The sequence below is a fragment of the Ammospiza nelsoni genome, chromosome 17, assembly GCF_027579445.1.
Source record: "Ammospiza nelsoni isolate bAmmNel1 chromosome 17, bAmmNel1.pri, whole genome shotgun sequence".
In the NCBI taxonomy this organism is placed as follows: Eukaryota; Metazoa; Chordata; class Aves; order Passeriformes; family Passerellidae; genus Ammospiza; species Ammospiza nelsoni.
The window spans coordinates 4,914,910-4,940,736 of record NC_080649.1 but is presented as its reverse complement, the minus strand read 5'-3'; the positions used below and the strand labels follow the sequence as shown (position 1 = coordinate 4,940,736).

Here is a 25,827-nt window from a genome sequence, read left to right as displayed (position 1 = left end):
CTGTGCATAGCATTTTGATATCTATACCTGTAATAGCTTGCTAATAAAGTAATTCCACAAGAGACCGTTTAAAAACCCAAAGCCTTGGCAGGTAGTAAAACTCACCTTTCAACTTGGCTTCCTCTTTATCAGGGATTCATTTCAGACAGGATTTCTGTGTGCACAGCTCTGCCACTCTCTGTTAGTAAAAAAAAAAAAAAGGATTAATTCCTGCAACAGGTGAATATGTTTCACAGCTCTGGTGAGCAGGATCTGTTCTCCACTTCCTGCAGGTACATGGGGAATTTAATAATCTAACATGATTTCTCTTTGTCCAGTGTGTGTTTAAACTGTGCTTTACCTGTACCTGTGCAGAGACCACCAGTGGGGCATTCCCATGAAACTTTGGCATTATCCAAGGGATTTTTCCACTTTCTGCTAGCAAATTCTGAGCTGACATCCTGCTCTCTCAGGTGCTATTGGCATGGGTTGGGGTTGCTGAATGCTCTGTCCCAGCCCCACCAGTGCCAACCCCTGCCCTGGACCCACCTGTTGAGGTCTCCCATGGCTCCTGCTGTATCTCAGTGCTTGCTCAGGTGAGGGGCTGGCACAGCTCCAGCCTGGCAATGCCCCTTCTCCAACCTTTGGGAACAGAATCTTCCATAAGCCTAAAGAAAAAGTACAAGCTTGTCCTGCCCTTTTCCCCTCCAGCCTCTTTTGATGGTGTCTGCAGCTTTGTATTGTGTTTAAATCTATGCAAATGTCTTAGTGGATAAAACATGCAGAAGGCAAACCTGGGAAATTTAATCTGACTTGCAAATGTGCAAATCTCACTTGGTAAATTGAAAACAGGCTTTTATTCCTTTTGCCCCAACACCTCCAGCAGTAGGGAAACATCTGTGTCCTGACATCCATCCCCACTTTTATGTGGGGAAATGAAGAAACCAGGGTATTCTCCTGTATTGTAAATATTGCAGCAGGACTGACCTCTCCTGGGCTCCCCAGTGTCACCCAGTTTCCCTGCTGGTCCCTGGGTGTGAAAGGGCAGAATTTGGTTTCTCTGCAGTGGTGGCTGAGGTGGTGGGAGCATTGAGAGTGATGGGAGCAGGCAGTGAGCAGCCCTTGGAGTGAGAGCTGCCTGCCAGCTCCTGCTTGGGCAGTGCCAACCCTCTCCCAGGCTGGGGAGCCCCAATTCCATCATCTCTGGTGGGTTCCTGAGCAGTGGGGCAGGAGATGGCGCTGAGCAGGGAGATGTGACTTGCAAATCTTCCTGTCAGGCTGTTTTCTGGAGAGCACAAATCTGGAATAATTCCCCTGACCAGGCTGCCAGCTTTATACACAGGAGATGAGGTAGGAGATAATACAGCATGTCTTGTGCCAGATATTCAAGAATTTCTAAGCACATTGCAAAGAGGGAGCTACAGGGCAGCATTGCTCTTTCCATTTCACACGCAGGAAGGCCCTTGAAAATGGTGAGGTTTCCTGCCAAGTCACCCCAGGGACCATAATCTCTGCTTTATATTTACAAAACTTTGGAACAATGGCTCTCTGTGCTTTCCTGACAAGACAGGAGAAAGGATTAATCTTTTCTAAGATGAAAGAACCTGATCTGACAGAGGTTCCACTCTGGACTAGTCAAACATGGCATTTTTGAATAGCACAAGCTGGCTAGCTCCAACCAAAATGGGATTTTTCAGCAAGCAAGGTGACCAGAGTTTGGGGAGAGGGCCTGCAGGGAGAAAGACAGATACCAAAAAATTGCGGTGAGCCACATTTCCTTGCTAACAGAGCTGTGAGATGCCCTTCTTGCACTGCTGAGCAGAGCAGTGGCTGCCATCCATCTGCTCCTCCTTCCTCATCTCACTGACCCTCACCCAAAGAGCTGAGAGGGGCCCAGATCCTGTTGGGAGGCACAAGTGCCTGGGGAGAGCTGACCCAAGAAATCTGTGGCTTTTTCGATCTGGTTTGATGTGCACTGCTGGTTCCCTTCACCAGCACTGTCAGACCAACATACCAGGGCACCCAGAGGCTCCTCATCCTGCCAGACAGCAGGATCCAGGTTGGAAAGGCAGCATGAAACAGCTGCAGCTGCTTGGGCAGAGATTGCAGAGGTGGCAGAGCCAAACCCTCCCCAAGAGCAGCCTCACATGGGGCAGAGGGCACACAGGCAGCTTGGGAGGCTCAGGCTGGGCACTGGGAAGGAGATGTGCACTGAGAGTGAGGCACAGCTCCACGACTGATGGCCAGAAAAGGCCTTGAGATCTCCATACTTGGAGGTCTCCAGGACTCAGCCACACCAAGCTGGTCCAGGAGTGAAGATAATCTTGGAGATAACTCACAGGAGAGCTCCCTCCTGCATCCAAAGGACAGCAGGCTGTCACCTGCACGCCTGCGAGAGACTTGGCGCCCCAAATTGTTGTGTACTTTGTGCTGAGAGAAGAGGCAGGCTTGAAATGTCACCTCATTAGAGCTGATAGGTGAGATTTGTTACAGGAAAGGAGAGCTATCAGTCTTCTGGCTCCTGAGGGGACCAGCTCTTCAGCCAGAATGACTGGGGGATTGTGATGGAGTTAACTGAGATTGCCACCAGGGAGCTCAGAGGCTGGCATTTAGCTGAAGAGGAGAAAACATCTAGATTTCTTACAGACCCCAAGAAAGCAGCATTTTCTCAAAGCAGAAGGAGGGAGCTGCTGCCAGGGTGGATTCCTGCATGTTTGGGGCAGGGAGTGTGGTCAGTGAGGCTGCAGCAGGTGGATCAGCCCTTTCCTTTAGTGCAGGGTGGTTCTGTTGTCCAAAATTACAACTCTGGGTGTGCCCAGATGGGTTCCACGGAGCCAGGGCTGGCATGCAGCCATCAGCCTTCCCCTCCTGTCGCCCAGGTGTGAAATCTTTCTCCAAATCTCCTCCTGCCTGCAGTGGGAAGCTGATGGAGAGGAATCCTTTACTGGGGGCAGGGGAGATTTTAGCAAACAGCTCTGAACTTCTGTGTTAAACAGCAGCACCCGGGGGGTGGTTTTGCTGCAGATGCTCCCTCCCAGCTGCAGAGGTGCCCACCTGAGCCCCAGCCCAGCCCTGGCCTGGCAGCTGCTCTGCCCTGAGGGTCCCCTCTCCAGGGGCTTTGCTTCATTAACTCCCTGACAAGTTGAGAGTTCAGCGCTGAGTCTTAAGAAATTGGCAATAACGCCAAGCCCTCATACAAGGGTAAAAATAGCCCTAATAATTTAGGCAATTAGTTAATTAGCCTCATTTACTTGAAAGCACAGAGTGGCGTGGGAAGACTTTTCTGCTGGGTTTGTTATGCTTTCCTCATTCAGTTTGTTTGCTTTTCCCTTGCCATTTTCTCTGCTCCCTGACATAGATACATGGACCCAGAGCATTCCAAAGCAGTGGAATGCCAGCAGGAGAGTGAGTGCCAGCCAGGGCAGGATGCAGGGAGGCAGGACTGCTTCTGGTACCCAGGCTTGGTGTGTCATAGGGGAAGTGGGTAGTTCTCTGTGATAGGGTCTAGTGGTCTTGGTGGTCTTTTCCAAACTTAATGATCCTGTGATTTTTTCCATGCTGTTCCTTCCTCATGCCACCTCTGACCCCTCATTGCAGGTGGAGGCTGTGGCACATTCAAGGTGTCTCACAGCTCTTTATCAAATACCTAAGGGCGATACCCCACTGTTCATAGCATGGCTTGTTTGTTCCCACTTAGTGATTCCCTGTCTAGAATTCCTGACTAGAACTGAAAGGAGGTGAGGTAAAACAGGCATTTACTGGGGGAACTGGGCTGCTGGAGTAGCACAAGGCTCAAGACCATGTTGGTCCCGTTGGGCTGTACCTGCCAGCCCCAGAGTGCTGCAGCCCTCGGTGCTCTCTGCTCACACCCATTTCTGCAGCACCTGTGGCTGATGCCTTAAGCTTTAACTTTCATATTTCTCAGGTTCTCTGCTGCCTAGGTGTGTAGCTCTGAGCTTTATATTAAGTGTTAATAAGCTCTCTTCACAGGGTAGTTAGAATAAACAATCCTTTTCCAGCTTGAGACCAAGGACAACTGTTACAAACTTCAGGACCAAAAGAATAAACAGTGAAGAACTGAGGGGAGCAAACAAGGAGGATGGGACTTCATAACCCAAAGCTGTAACTGGACAATTAACCCCAATTTGCAAATGGACCAGAACTTATAAAAGTGTGAAACTTCATGACTGGTTGTCCATTTTGTGACCATCTTGGGTGTAGCCCTGGCTGGGCTCTTGTGCTGCCCAAGGTGGATCCATTGAGGCCTTTTAATAAATCCCTGCTTTATTCTTTAGCTCTGTCTATTCTCTGTTCCAGGTTCAGCCTCTCAAGGCACCAGAGCCTTTGTCAGTGCCCCTGCACAGGCTCACCTGGTTTTGGAGAGCTGAGGCTGCTCAGGTGCCCCCTGTCCTCCTCTGACTCACACGAGTCCCATTCATTACTGACCCGGGCACCTGAATGAATCCTGCCTTCCTGAATTATTTCTGAAGACATCAGATCTTCTCAAATTGTTCATCTTCCTCAGAAATGACAGCTCGCAGGCACCTGGGAATAAATGGTGCCTTGGAACAATTTCATTGTTTCTATTCCAGGCAACAGGAATTCCTCAGATCTCGACATCAGTCCCCAAACCCTGGCGTGTTAGCATAACCTCCAGACAGCTGCGAGTTTCTTGACCCAGAAAAAGGAGAGGATTTATTATGAACCCTGGGAGCCCGGTGTCCTTGCAGCCTGTGTGCCCTAATGGTGTGCAGCATATTGTGTGCTCCTCTGGCTGGAATTTTCTTGTCCAAACAGCTCTCTGTCAGCAAATGCCACTTCCACAAAACAGGCTTATGTGTGTGAAATCGAATCAATGTTGATTAATTTTGAGTTTGGAAAAGAGGGGGGGAAAAAAAAAACCCGTTAAAAATGTCAAGATGCCTTCTCCTTTCATTCTTGCAAGAAGAGCTTCAATTCTTTATCTCTTAATGACCTTTTGTTTAAAGCCTTTGTGTTTTCTAAGAAGTATTCAGAAAAGGATGGAGCAAAATGAAGTGTTAAATATCTTTTGAAGGAAAATGTGTCCAGTTCCATAAGCTCTTTTTTGTAATTATTATTTAAAGAGAGGCAGGAATCACACTTCTTTTCTCTCTGATTTTTTGCCATTTTGTCCCAAACCAAGTACACTTCCCAAGGCTCCTTGCTTGACACTGTGGCACAACAAACAAACATTTTAGCAGGGTCAGTAGTGGTAGGACAAGGGGTGATGGTGGTAAATTAAAAGAGGGTCAATTTGGATTAAATAAAGGGAAGTTTTTTAGAATGAGGGTGGTGAAACACTGAGGTTGCCAAGAGAAAATGTGGCTGCCCCATTGCTGGAAGTGCTCAAAGCCAGGTTGGATGGGGCATTGAGCAAGCTGAGATGGTGGAAGGTGTCCCTGGCAAACAGGGACTTTGGACTTGGTGACCTTTAAAGGTCTCTTCCAACCCAAACTCTTCTATGATTTTATAATTCTGTGATTTTTTTACACAGGCAGTTGTGGCAAAGCTTTTATAGAGAGCTGGTGCACATTGTTTCACCCACATTAAGGGCTTTTGTTTAGGCTATTTTTTTTTTTAATCCTGGGAAGAAGTTTTTTTGACCTACATAAAAAAGTTTGCTGAAAGCTCTTGCATCCTTCAAAATCACTTATAAAGCTTAAAAACTTTTTTTTTTTCAAGTTATTTGAAACTCATGTAAAAAATTTCATTCTGGTTTTGTTAGTTTTCCTTTCCTCATCTCCTTTTTTTTAAAACTCCAAGTAAAAAGCAGAGTAGTGGGGGGAAAAGGAGTCATTAAAGAAAACCGAACATTTCTACTTGAAAGAACAAGAGTTGAACTGGAAAATGTTCTTTCAACTTAAAGAAAAAAATCAGGAAAAAGTTGTTTTTTTTTTTTTTTTTTCTGAAGGGTAAATATAAACGTTTCCAGTGAACATGTTCTGAGGGGAGAATGGTTATTTCGGAGCATTTCTCTTCCCCAGCCCCATGGGATGCCCTTAGTTGTACACTGAAAAATCTGAGCTGCGCAGATCAGAGCCTGTGGATGCTGGGCTCCTCCTTGGGACTGTGACTTTCCTGCTCTTTTTTTTAAAGAGGGCTTAATGAACCCTCTTTAAAAAAAAAAACTCTTTACTGATGCTGTGAGGGGCAGTTTCAAAGCCATGGAGGCTTTTATTCAATCTGCATCTCCTCCTGCTGCACAGAGCTGAGCTCTCTGTGTGTGCATCACTTTTCTCTTTCCTGGCACCACATCCCTCTCAGCCTCTCTGACACATATGTCTCTCGCTGGATTTTTTTTTTCTGCCAGCCTCCAGCACTGAAGCAGCCCAGCAGCATTTGTGTGTCTCCAGCAAGTAGCCACTGAGCCTGAGAAATGCATTAGCTGCCTGACCTGGTTCCATCCAGGTGTGAAAAGATGCAGGGGCTCTGGCTCTGCTCCACCTTTTCTGACCATGTGAGGAGAGGCAGAAGGCTTCTCCACTCTCCACCAGTTTGCATCATTCAAGTCTATTAAAAAAAAAAAATAAATAAATAAACAGGATAGGAGTGGTGAGCGGATAGAGCCAATCATGGGGAAACTGTGCAGGCTAAAAGGCATTTACTGGGTTTTCTGTTCTAAAAATGAAAGGAAAACCCTTCAATTAGCTGTGTGCCCGAGGAGCTGAGCAGAAAGGGATGAAAGCTGAGATGCTTTTGCAGGAGCAAAGGGAGATCACCAGCCAGGAGATGGTTTGTGGGCTCTGAGTCAGGCATCCTCGTCACAGGGGTGTTCAGCATCTCCTGCTGCAAGGTGGAGAGCCTCCCTCTGTCCAGCTTTTGTGCCTTCCCTGCTTTCTCCCACAGCTCTCCTTCTTGGCAATGTTTCTGCAATCCTCAATATTTGTGCTCAGAGCTTTGGAGCTTCACCTCCTCAAGCTGGTGCTCATGTCTGGAGCACTCAGCTGTCCCTGTGCCCAGGGGGGTGATGTGGGTGCTGAGCAGCAGCATTACAGCTCATGGCCTTGTCCTGCTCACCCAAGGGCCTCTGTGCCCGTATATCAGCACATCCAAGCCCCCCTGGGCAGTGCTTTGGGCCACTTGTCACCATTTTGTAAAGCAAACAGGTCACCTGGGAAGGGAGGCAGCAGCTGTTCTGCTTCCTGGGGTTTCAGGCATCTGCTCCTTGCATACACACACACACAGGCACACACAGGCTGCCTTTACCTAACAAACAATTATTTAACAAAGTATGCAAATAGTATAATTACTGTTATTTGTTTAGCTGTTATAAGTGTTTGAAATGTAAATGTCAACTTTGGGATTTTTTTGCAGGGTATGTGTGTGTTGCTGGCTTTCTCTCTCTCTCTTGTGTGTGCTCTCCCTGGATTGCAATTTGATGAATTTCTCCTTGTCCTAGAAAAAAAAAAAAGCTAATGTGATTTCTCTGCGATTACAGCCGAAGACGTCGGAGTGGGGATTACTCACAGTAACTCCTCTTACTTCGCAGATCTGAGTGGGAGGCAGGATTCATTACACCGGCACAGAAACAAAGAGGAAATGTCTTTCAGCTCGTGTCTGCCGAGGCAGGATCCTCACCAGGGCCAGGGCTTCCCTCCCTGGCAGCACAGGGTCAGGCAGGGCAGGGACAGCGGTGTCAGGATTGTGACAGCAGCTCGCAGGAACCTGTTCCTGGCCTGCCACAGCTCCTCCCTGCACAGCAGCAGCAGCAGCAAGTCTGAACTCTGGTTTTTAAGCAATGGTTTTCCTTCTGAAGGAGACTGGAGGGATAGAAATAACATTACAGCCACCAGCATGCTCAAGGTAGAGCCCTGGCAGTCAGTAGAGTGTGACTGTGTTCACAGCATGAGGGAAGAGATGAGGATCTGACTTCATGTTTCAGAAGGCTTGATTTATTGTTTTATGATATATATTATATTAAAACTATACAAAAAGAATAGAAGAAAGGATTTCATCAGAAGGCTAGCTCAGAATAGAAAAAGAAAGAATGATAACAAAGGCTTGTGTCTCGGACAGAAAGTCCAAGCTTGCTCACTGTGATTTGCCATTAATTAGAAACAATTAACATGGGCCAATCACAGATCCACCTGTTGCATTCCACAGCAGCAGATAACCATTGTTTACATTTTGCTCCTGAGGCCTCTCAGCTTCTCAGGAGGAAAAATCCTAAGGAAAGGATTTTTCATAAAAGATGTCTGTGACAGTAGAGTGGCATCTTCTAAGGTTGTGTCCCACTGTCACCCACCCTGTCTGGCATTCAGGACAAATGGAGCTCTGAGGAGGTGGCCATCAATAGGTCACAGCCTGTAGTTCAGGCAATCCATCCAATTGTCACCATTGCCTCAGCCAGTCTGTACTCTTGTTTCTGACTGGCTTTAAGTCCAGTATCAGCAGCTGCTCCATGCTGGGAATGCTGTCATGGACAGAGCAGTGCTCTGGAGCTGCAGCACCTCTCTGGTATTTCACAGCATCTCAAACCTGCTGGGGAGGCTGTCATGGACAGAGCAATGCTTGGAGCTGCAGCACCTCTCTGTATTTCACAGCATCCCAAACCTGCTGGGCACAGCCCAGCCATGCTCTGGCTTTGGAGCTTTCTCAGATGCACAGATCCAAGATGAATCCAGTTGGATTCATCAGCTGGCAGCAAGCCTGGCACCAGCTTTTCCTTCAGCTGGCTCAAAAGCCAGCGCAGGAGATGGAGTGAAAGTGGAAAGGCTGCATTGCTGCCATATCCATCCTCGCTGTGACCCCTGTTCATGCAGAGTGCTGGGGTGAGGAGCTTGTGGTTTTTATGAGAATCCCAGGGCTCTGAGAGGATTTCCAGTGTGAACCAGAGGGACTGGAAAGAATGAGGCAGTGAACACAGCTAAGGGCTCGGCTCCTGAAGGAGCAGGGAGAGCTTTGTGCCCAGCTCAGCACCAAAGGATGAGCCCCAGGGTGTGGTGCACAGCCAGGGCACTCTCTGCTCGTGGCAGATGATCAGGATTTCTCCATGTGTAGATGCTGAACCAGCTGTGCCTGTGCCAGCAGGGATCCAGGTCTGCTGGGATCTATGGCTGAGGGTGTGTTGGGGCACAAGCCTGCCCAGGGTGGTGGTGGAGCACAAGCTGGGCTCTGTGGCATGGCAAGGAGACGCTGATCCAGGTTTTGCTGCTGCTCCAGGGTCCCCCTGCTCTCTGGCAGGCCCTGAGTTGCTGGCACAGGAGCCCTTTGGCGTGCTGGCAGAGTGCTGGGAGCTGGTGCATGGCTCTGGCACGTTCATCTCCTGGCTGGGGCTGTCTGTGCTCTCTTGTTAGTGCCCATCAGCCAGGCTGCTGCTCCCTGGTCACTCCCACCAGACAGTGGTGCCATGGGGTGGAACCAGCAAAGCCCACTTGGGTTTTAGTTGCAAAGACAGGAATCCAGTGACCTTTGGCAGATTTCATAGCCCAGCAGGCTCGTGTAATTGAAGCTGGTGATGATTTGTCATGGCTCTGAGCTTTCCGTATCTATTTCATTCCTCACTCCCTCAGTCTCTCTTGTTCCTTCTTTCTCTTTCCTTCTTTGTGATCTCATTATCTCCATGCCTTTCTCTTTTTGTCTCTTTAACCATAGCAGCTCCCAGCATGGAGAGGTACCTCGGGATGTATTTGTCTTTGGGGGATTTAACTTCTGCCTGTCACAGTATTTTCTCCACTTCACCTCCATTATCCAAGAAAACCTCTTTCTACCCATGATCAGGAGATCTGCACCTGCCAGAACATTCCAGTCCATTCCATCATAAATAATGCATTGCTGTGGTCAGTACCCCCAAGCAGCCATGCGCTCCAAATCCCAACTTCCCTCCCCGAGTCAGGTGAAGGTTGAAGTGACATTATCACTTTTATTGAAATTCCCTGGTAGAAGGCAGGTTCAATGCTATTAACATATTTCAATTCAAGCCATTCTTATTTTAATTAGCCTTAAGTAATTAGTTCTAATTCATTGCCATTTTTTGCTCTGCATATTTTGGGTTATTTACTTCCCTTGCTAAGTAACAATTTGATGTAATTATGTGCTACTCATTCTTTCTATTTACATATGCTCACTCACTCACTCACTCACTCAGATTTCCTGGTTGAAATTTCAACAGATCCTTTGAATTCCCTCTTGAATTGTTTTCTGAGTTGTCAGCGCTGTGGAAATTGTGGGGTGGAGAGAGAATTGATCCTGTTCTTTGGACATCCCTGGTGCCAAAGGCAGTGAGAGCACCTGGGCTGGCAATGGGCTGCTCTTGGCAGGGAGGGTCCATTGCCAGCCTTTGTTCCTGGGAGTCTGGATTGCCATATGAAAGGAGTTTGGGGACTGTTTCCAACTCTCTCTGTCTTCCTCTTGGGTTGCTTTAGCCCAGATGCCAGAGGGACCAGCCAGTGTTGCTGCTTCCTTTCATTTTCTTTGTGCAGACAAAGAGATGCTTTGGCTTTCCAGAATGGAAAGGCTCTGGATTTCCAGAGGTGCAGTGCCTCTGTTGCTCAAAAAGCCTGCACCCTTTCAAGTCCTGCATTTTTTTTGACATTTTGAGTACTTGGAGGAATTTGTCACATTTATATATATGTCAGCTTCTTATCTGGAATGCACTTATCTCAGCAACCATTTTTCTAATTCCTCTGAAGGACTATATTGTTGTCTTCTTCTTTCCTCAAGGATTGCCCTTTTCTTACACCTTCTCCATAGCTGAGATTCTCAGGGGGCTGTGGTTCATCCATCTGAGGCTGTTTTCTGTTCAGCTGCTCTGAACCCATCTTTTCCATTGCCTCAAAACTTGATTCTGAGCAGTCTTAACATCTGCCTTCCTGCAGATCCTGCAAAAACGTGGATTTCATGCTCACATGGAGTGTGTTTATACCTGGGTGTATATGCCTCACAACTTTTAAGTGCATTATCCAACTCCAGCCGAATTTGATAGAGGGTAGCAGTCTCAAAAATAGCAAGTTCCCTCAAGGTTTGAGCAGACAGGCAGAGGTAGAAGAGAGATGCCCTACTTCTACAGAGGAAAAAGCTGCCATGTTGTGCTGAGCCTTTATTTGATGCTGGTGAATCCATTTGGGAGAGAGCACAAATCTCAGCACCCCACCCACAGGAAGGACTTCAATCAGCCCATGCCCCTTCTCAGTGCCCAAGTCAATCAAGCTCAAAGAAGGCAGGAATTCATAGTTCTGATGCTCATGGAATGGAACTACTTGGTTGGTTTTTGTTGGTTTTTTTTTTTTTTTTCCCAAGTATCTTTTTCACTAAAATTTTATCAGCCGTTTGAATCCATGTTCTATTAGCAAATCCTGCTTGCTTCATGAATATGCATGTTCACAATGTGTAGCACTGGCTTAACTGCTCCCATTGAAGTTGGTAATAAAACTCCTGCTGACTTCAAAGAGAATAAAGTCAGGCCGATGCTGAGTGCTTTGGAAAATCCCACCCCTTGTTGTTATTTTATTCTTAAGACATCCACGCAGGAGCTGTGGGATGAGACTAAATACTCCAGAATGAGTAAAGAGGGAAAAAAGTTAACAAAAAGAAAAGATCAAAGAGCCAAAAGTGAAAATCCAGATTCTGAGGTAAATATTTAAGGACCTGTCTTTCAAAATGGGAAGTGAGAGCAGTTCTGCTTTTGTCTGAGGAAGGGTCACAAGCTGCAGCCTTGGGGCAGGAGAGGGGCTCACACCTCACTGAGGGCATCGTGAAAGTTCAGGTCTGAATGACACAAAGTGTGGGACCTCCAAACTGTGCCAAGGCTACACATGACCATGAGCTGGAGTAGAATTTATCCTTAAATTCTCTCCTTACACTTCAGCTTTCCACATCTAGGAGGGTCCAAAGAGGTTCTGGTCACCTCTGCTGGCAAAAGGCAAAAACTCAAAGCATCCCATGGGTTATCAACCTCTGCGAGTGAGCAGATCCCTCTTCAATGATCTGTTCCTCTGCTCCCCTCTTGCTGTGAATGATGCAGGGAAAAGGTGTTGCAGACCTTTACAACTCTTCACTTTGGGTTTTTTCCCCCCAATTAATGAAGTTCTCAGGTCAAGTTTCCCCAATACTTGAAGCCATAGCTCCCAAACTACCATGGGAAGGGGAAGGTTCTCTACTACCACCCAATTTAGTGGAGCATTGTGCGTCCAGCTAACTTCAAGAGGACGTAAACAAAAATGTCATACACAAATGATTTCCAAAATTGTCATACACAATTGATTTCCACTGGGCGGAACTCCCTTGGCATGAAGCCATTCTTACCTGTTTTGCTGAATCAGGGCACGTTCTTCTTGCAGGGACTTTGTGTTTTACTGTGGGCTATTTTGGTATTTTCCTCTCCTAAGATTATTTCCACTGGAAAAAACACAGTATTTTTCATTCCAGCAGTATTTTTGGTAACAGTTACTATTTCCTGACAATATGTCTGTATTTTAGGACAAAACCAAATTACATGTTGGAAGTGCCTTTCCCCACTGCAGTTTCTCCAGCACTGCTCACAAGCCAGTTACATCAAGAACATCATCTGCAAGAGGCACAATAGAGGCTATATTAAGTTTTATACAGACTTGCCATAAAATTACATGCAATAGCTACTTGATCATGTTATATCAATCAATTTTTGCCTGGCCATTTGGAAAGCAATTGCTTTTATCTTGATGGCTTATTTTTTTAATTCAGACCTTGCAAGGATTTTACCAAGAGTTTTTGTCCAATGGCTGCAGAATTCTCCTGGTCACATGGTTTAGAACAGTATGACTGTTAGAGCACTGTTGCATGATAAGGGGTTTTGGCAAAAAGAGCCCTCTCACTGTAGTTAATTTTCATTGTTTTTCTGATTTTTTTTGGCTTTTACTCTCTGTTCCTTGATGTCTATAAAAAATTTGACAGCAGTTAGAACTGGATGCTATAAAACAGGCTAGAAACTGTGGAAACTGTGACAAAAATAATTTTTTTGCTCTTCTGTCTGCCACTTTGCTCCAGAAGAATGTGAATTTACCATCAAACTTCTGCAGAGTTAGAACCTCTCTTTTAAGCTTGGTAATAATAGGTAAAATCCTACTCCCTGGCTGCATCATATAATCATTATTATCTTACAAATCCTAAGTGCTTTGTGTAATCTTCAAGGCTGTGTTCCTAGTGCTGTGCTTTGGGAGAAAATAGAAGGATCATAATTGTGGAAAATTGCATTTTGTTGCATCTTTTGCCAATTCCCTGAGATCAAAACAGTTAATTTCCCCTTGCTCTGCGCCTTGTACAAACTTTGAATCAGTACAATTTACTCTGGTGAGCCAGAACAGGGCTGCAGATTTATACTGCAGGTTTTTTTTTGTTGGTAGATTCCTTCAGCTTGGTCATGGAAAGGCCTAAAGAGGTTGAGTGTCCGGTTTTGATTAGATACAAATTATTCTTAAGTTATCTCCCAAAGATATCTTCTTCTTCTGGTCTGTAGTTTAACTTGAAGATTAATATTGGTTTTCTCTAAAAAGTGTTGTGAGATTGATTTTTAAAACTCAATAAAAATTAAGTTTTAAAAATTAAGTTCCTAAAATAAAACTTAATAAAACTCAGTAAGTTTTATTATTCATAATGGCCTGTATAGCTGTTTTTTTAAAGTGCCAAAAAATTGTGGATATTTGCAGAAATAACCCTAAAAAGGAGAAGAAATGATGAAGGAAGGAGTTCATTCAAATGCTGCCTAGCTGGAACCTGTTTCCTTTGTTCTACTTTGCAGTTTCATTCTGAAACTTATGCAAAAACACCGTATGGGATGAAACTTTTAGGTGTATTAAACCCATCCCATAATGTTTATTTTTGTACATGGACAAGAGATTACAGCTTTTCCATTGAACTTTTAAAGTCATCATCAAAAGCCATCGTTACTTTGTGAGCACTTTGTAGTCTGGTGTCTGTCCTACACTAGTTAATTCATGTAAATCTAAAGAAGTGGTTGCAGGCAGGATGGCATCAGAAATATGGAAATAGAGCATCTGGGTAGAAAGGGTAGGTTTTTGCAATGTTTCCATTGAAATTATTTTTTCCTGCCAAGTGAACAGATGCAGTGGAAACAGACAGTCTTATCGGCAGCCTTTCTTTTGCGGAGAATAAATGAGTGAATGATCTATCAAAATATTTTTTTCCGTTTGATTAAACAGATGATATTTATAGCATTTCTAAATATAAACCCAACTGAAGTGAAAAAGAGGAAGATTCACAAAGAATGGCCACTCTACAAAGTCAGGTGCTGTTCCTGTACCCAAAAGCATTTTTAAATTCCTATTTTCTTCACCTAAGCTGAGTGAATGCAGTTCACTGCACTCTGAGGCTGTTTAGCAGACTCAGTCCTGATGCTCATTTTGGTCTGATGCTATGGGCTGCAGGTATGTTTGCTTACAGATTTCCTTTTGTTTCACATTAGAATAACAACAAAATGCCTAAGGGTTTCAAGAGTCTGCCTTTTTCTTATGTTACAGTGCAGGTTCTGGAACAAACACCTGGAAAGGCTGAAAAATTTAGCAATGAGATAATAGAAAAATTTGTACCTTGCAGAAAAATACAAGATTTTGACACAAGGTTGCATTATGAATAGAATATTAAGTTATTATTAAAATATACTTCAAGTTAATTTTAATGTCATTTTGATATGAACCTATAAAGATTTTGTTATGCAATAAAAATAGGAATGGAAAATTCTCCTGAAGTCTTGCAAATGAAATATTTGATTTATAGAAACATTCCTGATTCTTTTAAAATATGATTTTGCCAGAGCTAATTCATGTCATGAGAAATTTCAGCTTTGTTGAAATGCAGCTTTCTGATGGGAAAGTGAACTAACACCTGACCAGGGCTGCCTGGCTGCAGAGCCTGCTGGTCACATTTATTCCTTTGCCAGAAATTGCGTGGTTATTAACCCTTTGACCATTGGCATGATACTGTAATGTTGGGCTTTTTTGTTTTTGCCTTTTTTCTAAACTGAGCTACATCTTCTTATTAAAATAATTTTGCATTTGTTCTGAAAAAATTCCATATTTTTGCACTTTACATAAACTCCCTTGTAATAAGGCAAAGCAAACCCTTTTATCTTGCTGCCCCTTTTATGGAAGTCTCCTTTGGCCACTTTTATTTGTGATTTTGCCTTTTCCCTTGATTATGTGTTGAGATTTCTGGTAGACTCTTTAGCATTCTGTCCTGCTTTTGGGTTACAGTGTTCATCTTTGGAGCTTGTTGTCCCTCTGTTTCTTTATCAAGGGAAGCAGCTTTTTCACAAATGCATTTTCTTTACATTATTATCAATCCCAAAAACTGTCCCGAAATAAGAGTTTTCACTGCTTAATGCAAGATGTCATCATGAGTAATCCTGAGTCATTTAATTTCATATCTTTTAAAATGTCTTTTCTAAGATGGTCAAACTGACATTTGTGTTCTTTGTCAACATAGTATTGAGTCTAATACTGTGTGTTCCCTTCTTTCCAGTGAACAGTCTGAACCCAGAAGATATCACTATTTGAGTGTTTTTGCTCAGATATTTAAATGCTGGTGTGGAAGATGATTATTGACTTTTCACTTAAATGATGTAGTCGTTTGAGAAAATCAATTTTCCTTATATATTCACCAGCTGTATTTAAGAAGTAGCATTTGGCTAGCAATTTTCACCATCTAAAATAGAAAAATCTCTCATGCGGTGGCTTTCCTTAAGAGATCTCCAACACTTCCCTGTCACATTAATCTCTTTTTAAATAGAGGAAAATTGAGGCAGAGATGTAGAAAGTCATCTCAGGAAACTCAGTGCTTGAAGCAGGAAGGAAAAGAGAAAACAAGTTGAAAAGGAGAAACCAAGCATTGGTATCTGTCCTGTTGGACTGTCATATTGTTAAGTGAACCTGTTCAATTCACAGGAGGGTAATTTATTTCAGTTAGGCTCTAAGAATCCTGTGTGTTCCATGTTTCTGGATAGACAGATGGATGCTCCCTTCACATGTCTGAGTTACTTTTGGTATCACACCGTGAACTGAAGGTCTTGCTCTGCCTTGTCTTGAACACGCTCCCATGAGCACCGCGAATAGCCTGTTAAATATGGATGATCCATCTTGATTTTCCAGATGAGTCAAGAAAAAATACTGGGAATGTTTTTTGACAGGTGTAAGCCAATTGGTGTAGAGAGCTGAAGCCTCCAGGGCATTTCCCTGGCCCCCAAGGAACCCTTTGGCTTCCAGCCATGGGCTTTTTGTCATCAGCTGCATCCTGTTCCTGGCAGCAGCTCGCCCCAGGAAAGAGCACAAATCTCTCTCCTGGTGAATTAGCACTCACAACTCTTAATTTTATCCCCACTCTTCCTCCACATTTGTTGGCTTTGGAGAAGGGTCCTGGCATACATTTTTGCAATTTGTGTGCCCCACTCAGAACCAGTTGCAAACATTTCCTGTATATGGATGGCAGCCTGGCTTTCCTCTGGTGACTTCTCCTGCCATTTAGGTCCCTATTTGATTTTCTCATGTTGATCTTTGAAATGGCAATATCTGGTTTTCCTGTAGAGTTCCTGAATCCTGACTTCTGGGTTTTGCACAGATAACCTGTCCCATGTTATATAGCAGGAGTGGAGTCTGGAGAGGTTTTGGCAGGATGGCTCTAAGAGGTGGCTGCAATGGCTCTAAGATCTAAAACCTGAGCTGGCACTAAGAATTTGTTCTTCTGAGAGGACTAAAACTGGCTCCCACTGAAGTAATGGAAGCTAATAATCTCATTTATTTATGGAAGACTTATAGCAAGAAGCCTCCTAGAACACAGTAGGATTATTTCTGCATTGTGAGTTATTAGCACTGGCCCTGGACTATGGCAAAAAAGAGACATGAAACCTTCTGTTTCCAGATAGCTCTCAAGGTTGTAAGGAAACCCTTAAAATTGCAAGACATGGCTATTCAAGACTGGGAAGATGAGTAGAAGGATACAGGTGGTGTCTCAGAAATAAATTGGTGGTTTGGAGAAGTTTGGAATTGCTAATCTCAGGAAAACCCAAGCTCAAGTAAAAGGCTTGGTCTTTTAGGAAGACTGCTCATAGCTGAGAGACCAGTCCCTGCTTTCCTCCTAGGACTGCAAAATTACACCTTTCAGGTCACACTTAAAAAGCAATTGGATGTAACCTGTACCTTGTGCATGACATAAAAGAACTAGATGAGATAATCAGGCACCAGCATGCCCTCAGGTCTTTTTTAAATACTGAGATCACTCCAGGGTATGCCTGTGGTGATTTCCCCTCCTCCATCTCCTGTCTGCTGAGGGAGCTTCTTCTCTTGTGTCTGTTCAGTGAAGGTATTGGCCAAGTGCTCCCAACCTACCACCATTATTGGCACAACATGAGTTGTCTTTGGTGGAGCACTCCCTATTTCAGCACTAGAAAGGTGAAGTGTCTAGGCCAAGTTCATCATCCAGGCTCCACAGTCACTGGAGAAAGTTGAACACCTCCAGTGTGTAATTCATCCCATCCAAAAATAGATGTTTAAGACAGGAAGAATGAATCACTCTCTGGGGGCTGGTGCACGTCTCTCTGTTCACTGATGATAAAAGAAGTCTAGACAATTACCTTAACCTAGACATCCAGCTGTAAGACACCTTCAGCTGTGTGAGATCGAGCCGTGCTTTCAGGTCCCTAAGGACTGATTTCCACCCCCCTGTTCAAATGGGAAGTAGTTTTCTGATTTCACTGCAGCTTTCTAGCTGAAGTCACTGACAATCAGAATCTCAGTGAGCCACATATGGCAGTTTTACCATAACTGAATAGCTTTTTAATGAAAGGGTTTTTTACCCTCAGTCCCATCTGGGAGTTATCCATGAGAAGTTGATGGTGTTTTGAGGAAAATTTCTTTCTGTTACTTGCTGAACCATTGCCACCATTAAATATTGCTGCATAATTTCCTCCCAAGGAGTCTGTTGCATGTAGATAATATTCAAAATGTGGTCCCCATTGATTACTTTGATTGAACACATGATGTTCTCCATGAGCAGGAGCACAGCTCTTCAGATGGTGCTTGCAGACACTCTTATTTGTGAGTTCATTTCTCATGGTCTGAAATTCATCTCTCATCTTTCCTCTTGCCTTCCCATGAGCTCATTTGTTAAAGTATTTGGGGAAAGGCAGACAAGGAAAAGCAATGGATGACTGCAGAAGGCAAAAGCACCAAGATCATAAGGAGCATCCACAGAGCCCTGGAGAAGGAAACCACAGTGGAGGCAGCTGAGAGGAGGGAAAGCCTCCAGCACTGGACAACCAAAGAGCTGGAGTTGCCAGTTGCCAGTCCACCCCTGCAGTTCCTCACTGCCCACCTTGCCCCATGGGGGTGACAGTGCAGGAGCAAAGCTGGCAGAGCAATCCAGGGTTCTGTGATATTGGCTGCCCCCCTTTCCAGCCCAGCACTTGGAGCAAAGCCACCTTCAGCTGGTGCTCCCATGGAGAGACCAGGGAGCAGGGCCCAGCTCAGCCCAGCACAGCCCAGCTCAGCCCTGCCTGGGTCCTTGCCCTCAGGACTGTGGTTCCTGTTGCCACTGATTGCAGAGCAGATAGCTGAGGATGATGAGGATGATGATGATGTCTCCAAGGGGACAAAGGGTTCCCTGGCAGAGGAGGGCAGATGTGAACTGATGGAGAGGAGACTTCAGGGTGCCAATCTGTGATCCTAAAGCTTCCATCCCAGACAGGTTAAAAGGTTTGGAAACTACACAGCTTTGGCATCTCTGCAGAGAAGAACATCTCAGCTCACCTTGAAATATGTGAAGATTTAATTCCTTTGACTTTCACTTTTAGATTACTTTTTTCCCCTTGCTCTTTTAAAAGTTCAATTCAACATGGAAGAGCAGTCTGCAAGGAAAATACTTGGGAAACACATTGACCAATATAGTTAATGGAAAATGTCCCTTTTTTCAAGATGTGTTTTGTCTCTCTCTTTTGGATGATGGGAGGAAGCTTGGATGAAGCCTGAAATGTTTGCGGTTCTTTTGTTTGTTTTGATGGTTTTGTTTTGTTTTGTTTTTTGTTGTTTGCATGTGTATGTGAGTTTTCTAGTTGCCAGAAGAAATAATTTGCCCAGTGACGTTCCAGGTGCCTCTTTGCTCCCCCTGCCAAGACACCTGCCCACTGCTGCCTGCAGGAGCCCAAGCCGAAGCAGGGGATGTTTCTCTCAGGGAGTTCCCTGCTTCATCCCTGCTGCGTCAGAGCTGAACACATCCTGCCAAGACTCAAGCAAAACATTCCAGAAAAGGTTGAGATATTCACCGAGCTCAAAGTTACAGTACAAGAAGTTCCCTGGAGCAAAAGCAGAGCTGCGAGACACCGTCACAGCGCGGCGCTCCCCCAGCCCGGCAGGCACCACGCCGTACCAGACAAACTCCTCCAGATAGGATCCAGGCAGAGATGTTTGCTTAACACAGCAGCTCTTTGAAAAGGCAAATAAATGGACAGTGAAGCTACACAGACGTGTCACTGTGCAGCGATTTCCGTTTAGCATTTGCGTTTAGTGCCAGGAAAGCCTGACTCATGAATATGAAATCAGAAGGAAAGGAAGAAAGCAGTTGTTCATTATTAGAGCTTCGAATTGGGCATGTGGTGGGAATTAGCATTGGAAAACATGCAGGTTAAAAAGAGAGGGGCTGGCTCTGGTGGTCCAGGAGGCTTGAAGAGCCTGGCTCTTCAACCAGAGGATGTGCTTTTGTGGGGGCCTCTCTGCTCTCAGGCTTTGCCCATGGGGAGTTGCTGCTGAAGAAGAGCTCAGGGTTACCATGATGAGGTTCTTGCTCATTTTGAAGAGGGGAAAAGCAAGTCCTGAATCTTCTTGGAAATCCTCCAAATTTACCTTGAGGTAATGGTGAGGAAAGGCTGGAAGAAGAGCCTCTTAATTACCTGAAATAAGAGAAATAACTGAGAGGAACCTCCAAAAAAACCAGATCAACCTCAGATAGAAATCCTGAGGTCCCTAAAGGAAGCTCGCCTTTAATTGAGACTCAGTGGAGTAAAAATGAAGGAAACCACAGCACTCATGCTTCTGCAGGTGAGGTTCCTGTCTCTGCTCCTCACTTGCATTCTAGAGCTGAGAAAAGCCTCTGTGAGCCTGGGGTGAGCCTGGCTCCCTTCAACACAAGCTATCAACCTTCTTTCTGCACATATTTCACCTTGAGAGAGATGAGCTTGTTCTGCCAAGGAGACATGTGGGTCAGAACCAGAATATCCTGAGTTGGAAGGGGTCCAGAAGGGTCACTGAGTCCAGCTCCTGGCCCTACACAAGACAACCAACCCCAAGAACCACACCAGGCACCTGAGAGTCATCCAAACTTTCCTTGAACTCTGGTAGGCTTGGTGCTTCAACCACTTCCCTGGGGAGCCTGTTCCAGTGCCCAAACACCCTCTGGGTAAAGAACTTTTCCTAATGTCTCTAAGAAGAGTGATGCTATTGCAGCAAATATTTTTGATGGTGCTGGGAAGGAAGAAGCAAATAAAGACATTGCTGCAGGGTGGCAAGGGCTTGTTTTCCAAAGCAGCTCCTTGCATCAAACCCTGGGAGCAGCTCAAGGTAGCAAGGAAGTGTGTCATCCCCTCCAGTGCCTTCATCTGAAGCCGCCCAGCTGTGCTCCATAAGTACCCCTCCTTTTCCTTGCATTTTGGTAATTCCAGTGCACTTAAAATGAGACAAGAGCTGATCTGTCAGTGTGGGGCACAGCAGCTCACAGTAATAGTAAAAGCATTTGGCTGATACCCCTGGTCTGGAGGATACAAGGTGCCAGGCAGGAGGTTGGACAATGGGCTGGGTGGGAAAGTGCCCACAGGACCAGACAGATGTGCCAGGGTGCTCCTCACCCAAGTGTCCCCTCTGCCCTCGGTGACAGCACTGGGTCATGGCTGTTTGCAAAGCCAGGCTTTGCCCCAAGGCCAGGCCATGGGAAGCTGCTGGCAGGGCTCGGCTCCACCCCATGCAGCCATGACAGCTTCAGAGTGTCGTTAGCTTGATGTGAATAATTAAAATACCTGCTGTGCTTCTAAATAGTTCAGAGCCAGCCTCGGAGCTGCACGTGTGAGCCATGGCTGCTGTCTTTGGAGGAGGCCAGAGGAAAGAGGAGGGCTGATATCCAGTGGAAAATTCAGGGCTTGATGCTGCTTCTGGCAGGAGGAGAGATGGTGCTGGCAGCATCCAGAGGGATGCAGGCAGTCCCTGCTCCTGAGGCAGGCTGACACAGCTTTCCTTGCTGATGAACAGACATCACAGCACAGAACTCTCCAAAATCTCCTCTCTGCCAAAAATCTGAGCAGCACTGGAGCTCAGCACCCTCCATTCCAACTGCCCCAGGGCTCTCATGCTGGTTCAGCTCTCCCAACCTGTGGGATGAGGATGTGGAGCAGGGGAACAGGGACAACCCCGCAACCTTGGGGCTCCATCAGCACTGGCACCGTGGGGCTGCTCAACTGAGCTCCCACAGGTGGGCTCTGGGGAGGATGCACTGCCTTTTGTAAAGATTTCCCCAAGATATCAATTAGACAGTGAAATCAAAACAGTTTCTGCATGAACAACTAACAAAGAGCTCCCTGCAGTCTCTCAGCAGCCGGACTCCTCCTGTTCCTCCCCCCAGCTGCCAGAGTTTGTATCAGAATAGCACTGAAGGGCCCTGTGCCCCAGCATGGAGGAGCTTCATTGAACAGGGGAGGATATCAAACACTGTGGCTGTGTCAGTGCTGCTGGAGCATGGAGCTGTAAATCATCTCTTCTCATGAAAAAAAATGGGTTTCTGGGCAGGGGATGGAGGGAAAAATGACATTCCCCATGAGTTAGTTTCAGATTGGATTAAACCATTGTTTGACCATAGAGCTATATCTTTTATATATATGTGTATTTATATCTATTTTTCTGTGGAGACCCTGGACAATTCCAATTTGGGGTCACTGTGCAGTGATTTTTTTTCCTCTTTTTTTTTTTTTTTTTTTTTTTTTTTTTTTTTTTTTTTAGTTCAACCAATGAACCAAAAAATTGGTTATTTTCACAGCTTTTCCATTATTACCTCCGGGGCAGGTAAAAGCAAAGTTTTTAGAGAGAGGGAAAAAAGTCTGTTTGGGGACTGGCATGGTGAGAAACAGAGAAACAGAGAGAGCTGTGCGCTGACAGCTTTGCAACAGTGTGTGAACATTATCCTGATGTTTGGTGCATTCCCTGGTCCCATGGGGGGAGTGGGAGCTGCCACCTGCTCCCCTGTCCTGTGGCCCTTTGCCCATGAAAGGCCAAGGCTCCTGAGCCGAAGATCAGCAAATTAATCTTCTTCTCCCTCACTGCAGAACGTTATCCATCTAAATATTTCCTTTAATTTAGAGCCATGTAGAGTTTGAAAAGCCCTTCAAGTTCACTTGGGCTGATGAATTGGTAATTGAGTGTACCTGGATGTCAGTGCCTCTCTCTGCATTTGTATCAGTCCGTGTTTGTTTTCTCCAGCTGTAAATCACTCAGAACTTGGAGAGGCTTTTATCAAATCCTGCCGGGAGCCAGTCTCTCTCCCTTTCACAAACACATTGCTAATGCCATGTGGAACCCACTGGCTTTGCTGTTCATTTAAAAACAATGAGGATAGTATTAAATAGGAAGGAAAAAAAATCCTTAGCAACGAGGGAGAAGGAGGAGGAAAAGATTTGCTCCTGTCTCTCTGGAGTTTGCTCCTTTGGACTAATGTCTGTCCCATTGATCTCCTAATATGCTCTGCTTTGAGAGCCTGAGTTATTGCTCCACACTCCCTTATCCCCCTGGGTGTTACAGAACACTTTGTTCTCAGCTTCTTCAGCCACCAGCAGGTCGGATGCCAGCCTTGCTCCAGCCTCACCAGTGCTTCCACCTCCTGGGCTGCTCACCTGTGCCCCTTTCTCCACAGCCCTGGCCAGCACTGGGCATGGAAAAAATTTTCACTAAAAGAATAATAAAGTACTGGAATGCTCTCCCCAGGGAGGTGGTAGAATCACCATCTCTGGATGTGTTTAAAAAAAGACTGGACATGGCACTTGGTGCTGTAGTCTGGTTGAGGTGTTAGGGTATAGGTTGGACTCGATGATCTTAGAGGTCTCTTCCAACCTCATTATTTTGTGATTCTGTGATATGGAGAGTTAAGCAGGTGGTTTTAAGTGTTTAAGGGAGTCGGGTCATCATCTAAAGGTCTCCAGGTTCTCCTGTGTGTCCTTGGTGAATAGCTCTCCCATGGCTTTGACAATACCACAGCTGGCTTCCTTCCCACATTGTCCATATCCATGGCTCAGCCCAGTAAATGTGCTCCAGATTTGGCAAAAGGGAATTTCAAAGAGGAGGGGTAACAGTCCTGATTCACATTTCTTGGAGCTCCTCTGATCCCTCACCCAATGGAAGAATGGAGGAACAGCACCACGTGTCTGGCAGAACCCATCCACCCAGCCTGTGCTTGATTGCAGATTTTTCAATGAACTGTAACATTGCTGTTTGCTCAGTGGAAAAAACCAGCAAGTCATATCCATTGAAAAAGAAATGTGAGGACTTTGCAATCTGTGTGTGAATGTTTCCTGAGCATAAAATGAGGTGAAGTTTGCCAAACGATTTTTCTTTAGAAATTGTTCATTCAGCTCTAATTGCTTGGGTCTAACTGTTCTTAGAAGGACTGTGTGACATCTTTGGAACATGCAGTTAAGGTCAGAAGAGTGTTGGTAGAAATTACTTAATGTTAAGTCAAGTTTTTATTTGGGTGTAACAGGGCTGTTCTCCCTTAGCTTAGAAAGAGCAGTAAATGATGTTGCCTGTTAGTAAATGATGCCAGCCCAGTTAGCTAATGGAGGGTGAGTGGTGCCTTATTGACTCCCACTTTCTCTGTGGAAGGAGTAATTAAATTCACCTGCAGAATCCCCATCTTCTCATGCGTGGCAGTGTGCAACTTCCCTGCATCTCAGCTAACTAGATTAGAGATTACTCATGCTGATGAGAAAGCACCAGCTAGAAAGGCTCTGGCCTGGCTTTCAGATCCCAGCTGTTATTTGCAGGACTTATGCTTAGGAAAAGCATCCCTTTATTTTGTTTTGCTTCTACCCTGACAAACTTTGTCTGGAAACCCAGAGGAATAAGCACCAGGGAGCCCCACTGTCTGTCTTCCAGCAGCATTTTCTGAAATGGAACAGCACTTTAAAGTCTCGCCAGCTCAGCCTTTCACTTCACAGAATATGTGCCTGTCTCTAAAATACCAGCTTATTTTTCCTTACCTCCATAATATTCCCATCCAGCATTCACTCTCCTGGAAATCACCAATCCAGTGTTCACCTACCTGCATTCAAACACCTGTCATTGTTCTTGTGCTACTGCTCTTCTCCTTCCAATTTAGAGATTATATTTCATAACTGACCTCCAACTACCCATCGCCTCCCCGTGACACCTCACCCTTGTCTGCCTGATTGATTAGTCTATTGTGCTCTGCACTCTTCCTGATGGCTTACAGATTGCCCAGTATCTGTCACAGGCTTCCTTTTGTTCTCTAATATTCTTGGAGTTTTGGAACACCCTCCGGCTGCCATTCTCTCTCCATAGTCCCTGGCCACCACCTGCCTCTCTTATGAATGTTTAGTTTGGAAAAAATGGCAAGAAATCTTTTGCAAAATAAACCCCTACCTGCTGTGAGTTCACACATAGGGTGGTAAAACACACTTCTAAGACACTGTCATTGTCAATGGGGCTCTTTATTTCCTTTGCACAATTTGGAGGTATAAAAATGTCATTAGATCAGGCTGTGATCAGTGACGTGGCTTGGAAGGCAGCTTTCCCCAGGAAATTTCCTCACCTGCATAAGTCAATGAAGTGACAGAGAATGTTGTTTTTAAAGATGTGGGGGGTAGGACGGTTCTGTGTCTGCTAGGGGAGAGGTCTGGGACGTGTCCCAGATCCATCCATCTCCCTGTGCCTGCCAGAGGTTGTCCAGCTCTCTGATATTGTTCCAGGCTTGTCCCAGCTCTGTCCATCACTCTGACATTTAATTAACTGCCCCATTCTCCTGGATCTTGCACAGGATTTGTGTTGTCTTTCTGAAACACCTCTTAGGTCGTGTCTGAATATTACCAACAGGAGTAACAAAATGGTTGTCACCAATATTGCTATTATTGTTACTGTGCAGATGATAATAAAACAAGACACTGAATATCACAAAGATGAGTACTGTTACCCTCAGTGTCACTTCTTCTTGCTGTGCTGGTTGTTTGGCATCATGGGCGAGCAGGAGCTGACAGCAGTGGGAAGCAGAGAGAGCCCTGGCCAGCCAGGCATCCAAAAGTAACAGAAAAACAGTAAAGGTGTGGGAACTGACCACTGAGAGCAATAAAATCACACTTAAGATATCAAAATACATTTACAAGACCTATCTTCAGGTGTAACAGGGATTATTAAACTTATTAAAGCCTGCACATGCTGGGTGGCTGGTGCTGGTGGGGGCAGTGGCTCCTCACTCCTCCAGGAGCTCTGCATTGATGTTTTGCACCCTCTGCCCTGGCCATGCCCAGAGCTATCCTTCTTCCCTGCATCTTCTTCCATCCTTGTCTGGCATTTGTCCCATTCTTTTTACTTCAGTCCCAGGTTCTCTTCCAGCATTTCTCACAGTCCCAAATCCACTGGCAAGTGGATTTCTTTTCCCTTTGAGTTACTCTGTTGAGCAGCTGCTCTCATTTGGACCTCCGTGTGCTCTTCATCCCCTTCACCTCTGGTTCCTGTGTCTCTGTGTTTGATCCATGGCTTAAGCAGCTGTTCTGTCCCTGGGATGGCTTGGTATTAATCAAGCCATCAATCAGTCTTTTATCCCCTTTGTTGAAACTCCCTCTTATGCTTTCTCTTTTCTCCT

The 25,827-nt window shown here is 45.3% G+C and overlaps 1 protein-coding gene across 2 annotated transcripts in view; it reads left to right on the top strand.

The window, feature by feature from the left end:
• ELFN1 (extracellular leucine rich repeat and fibronectin type III domain containing 1) overlaps positions 1-25,827 on the top strand; it is a 101,896-nt gene that overhangs the window by 30,606 nt on the left and 45,463 nt on the right. The gene's annotated exons all lie outside the window — the stretch shown is intronic.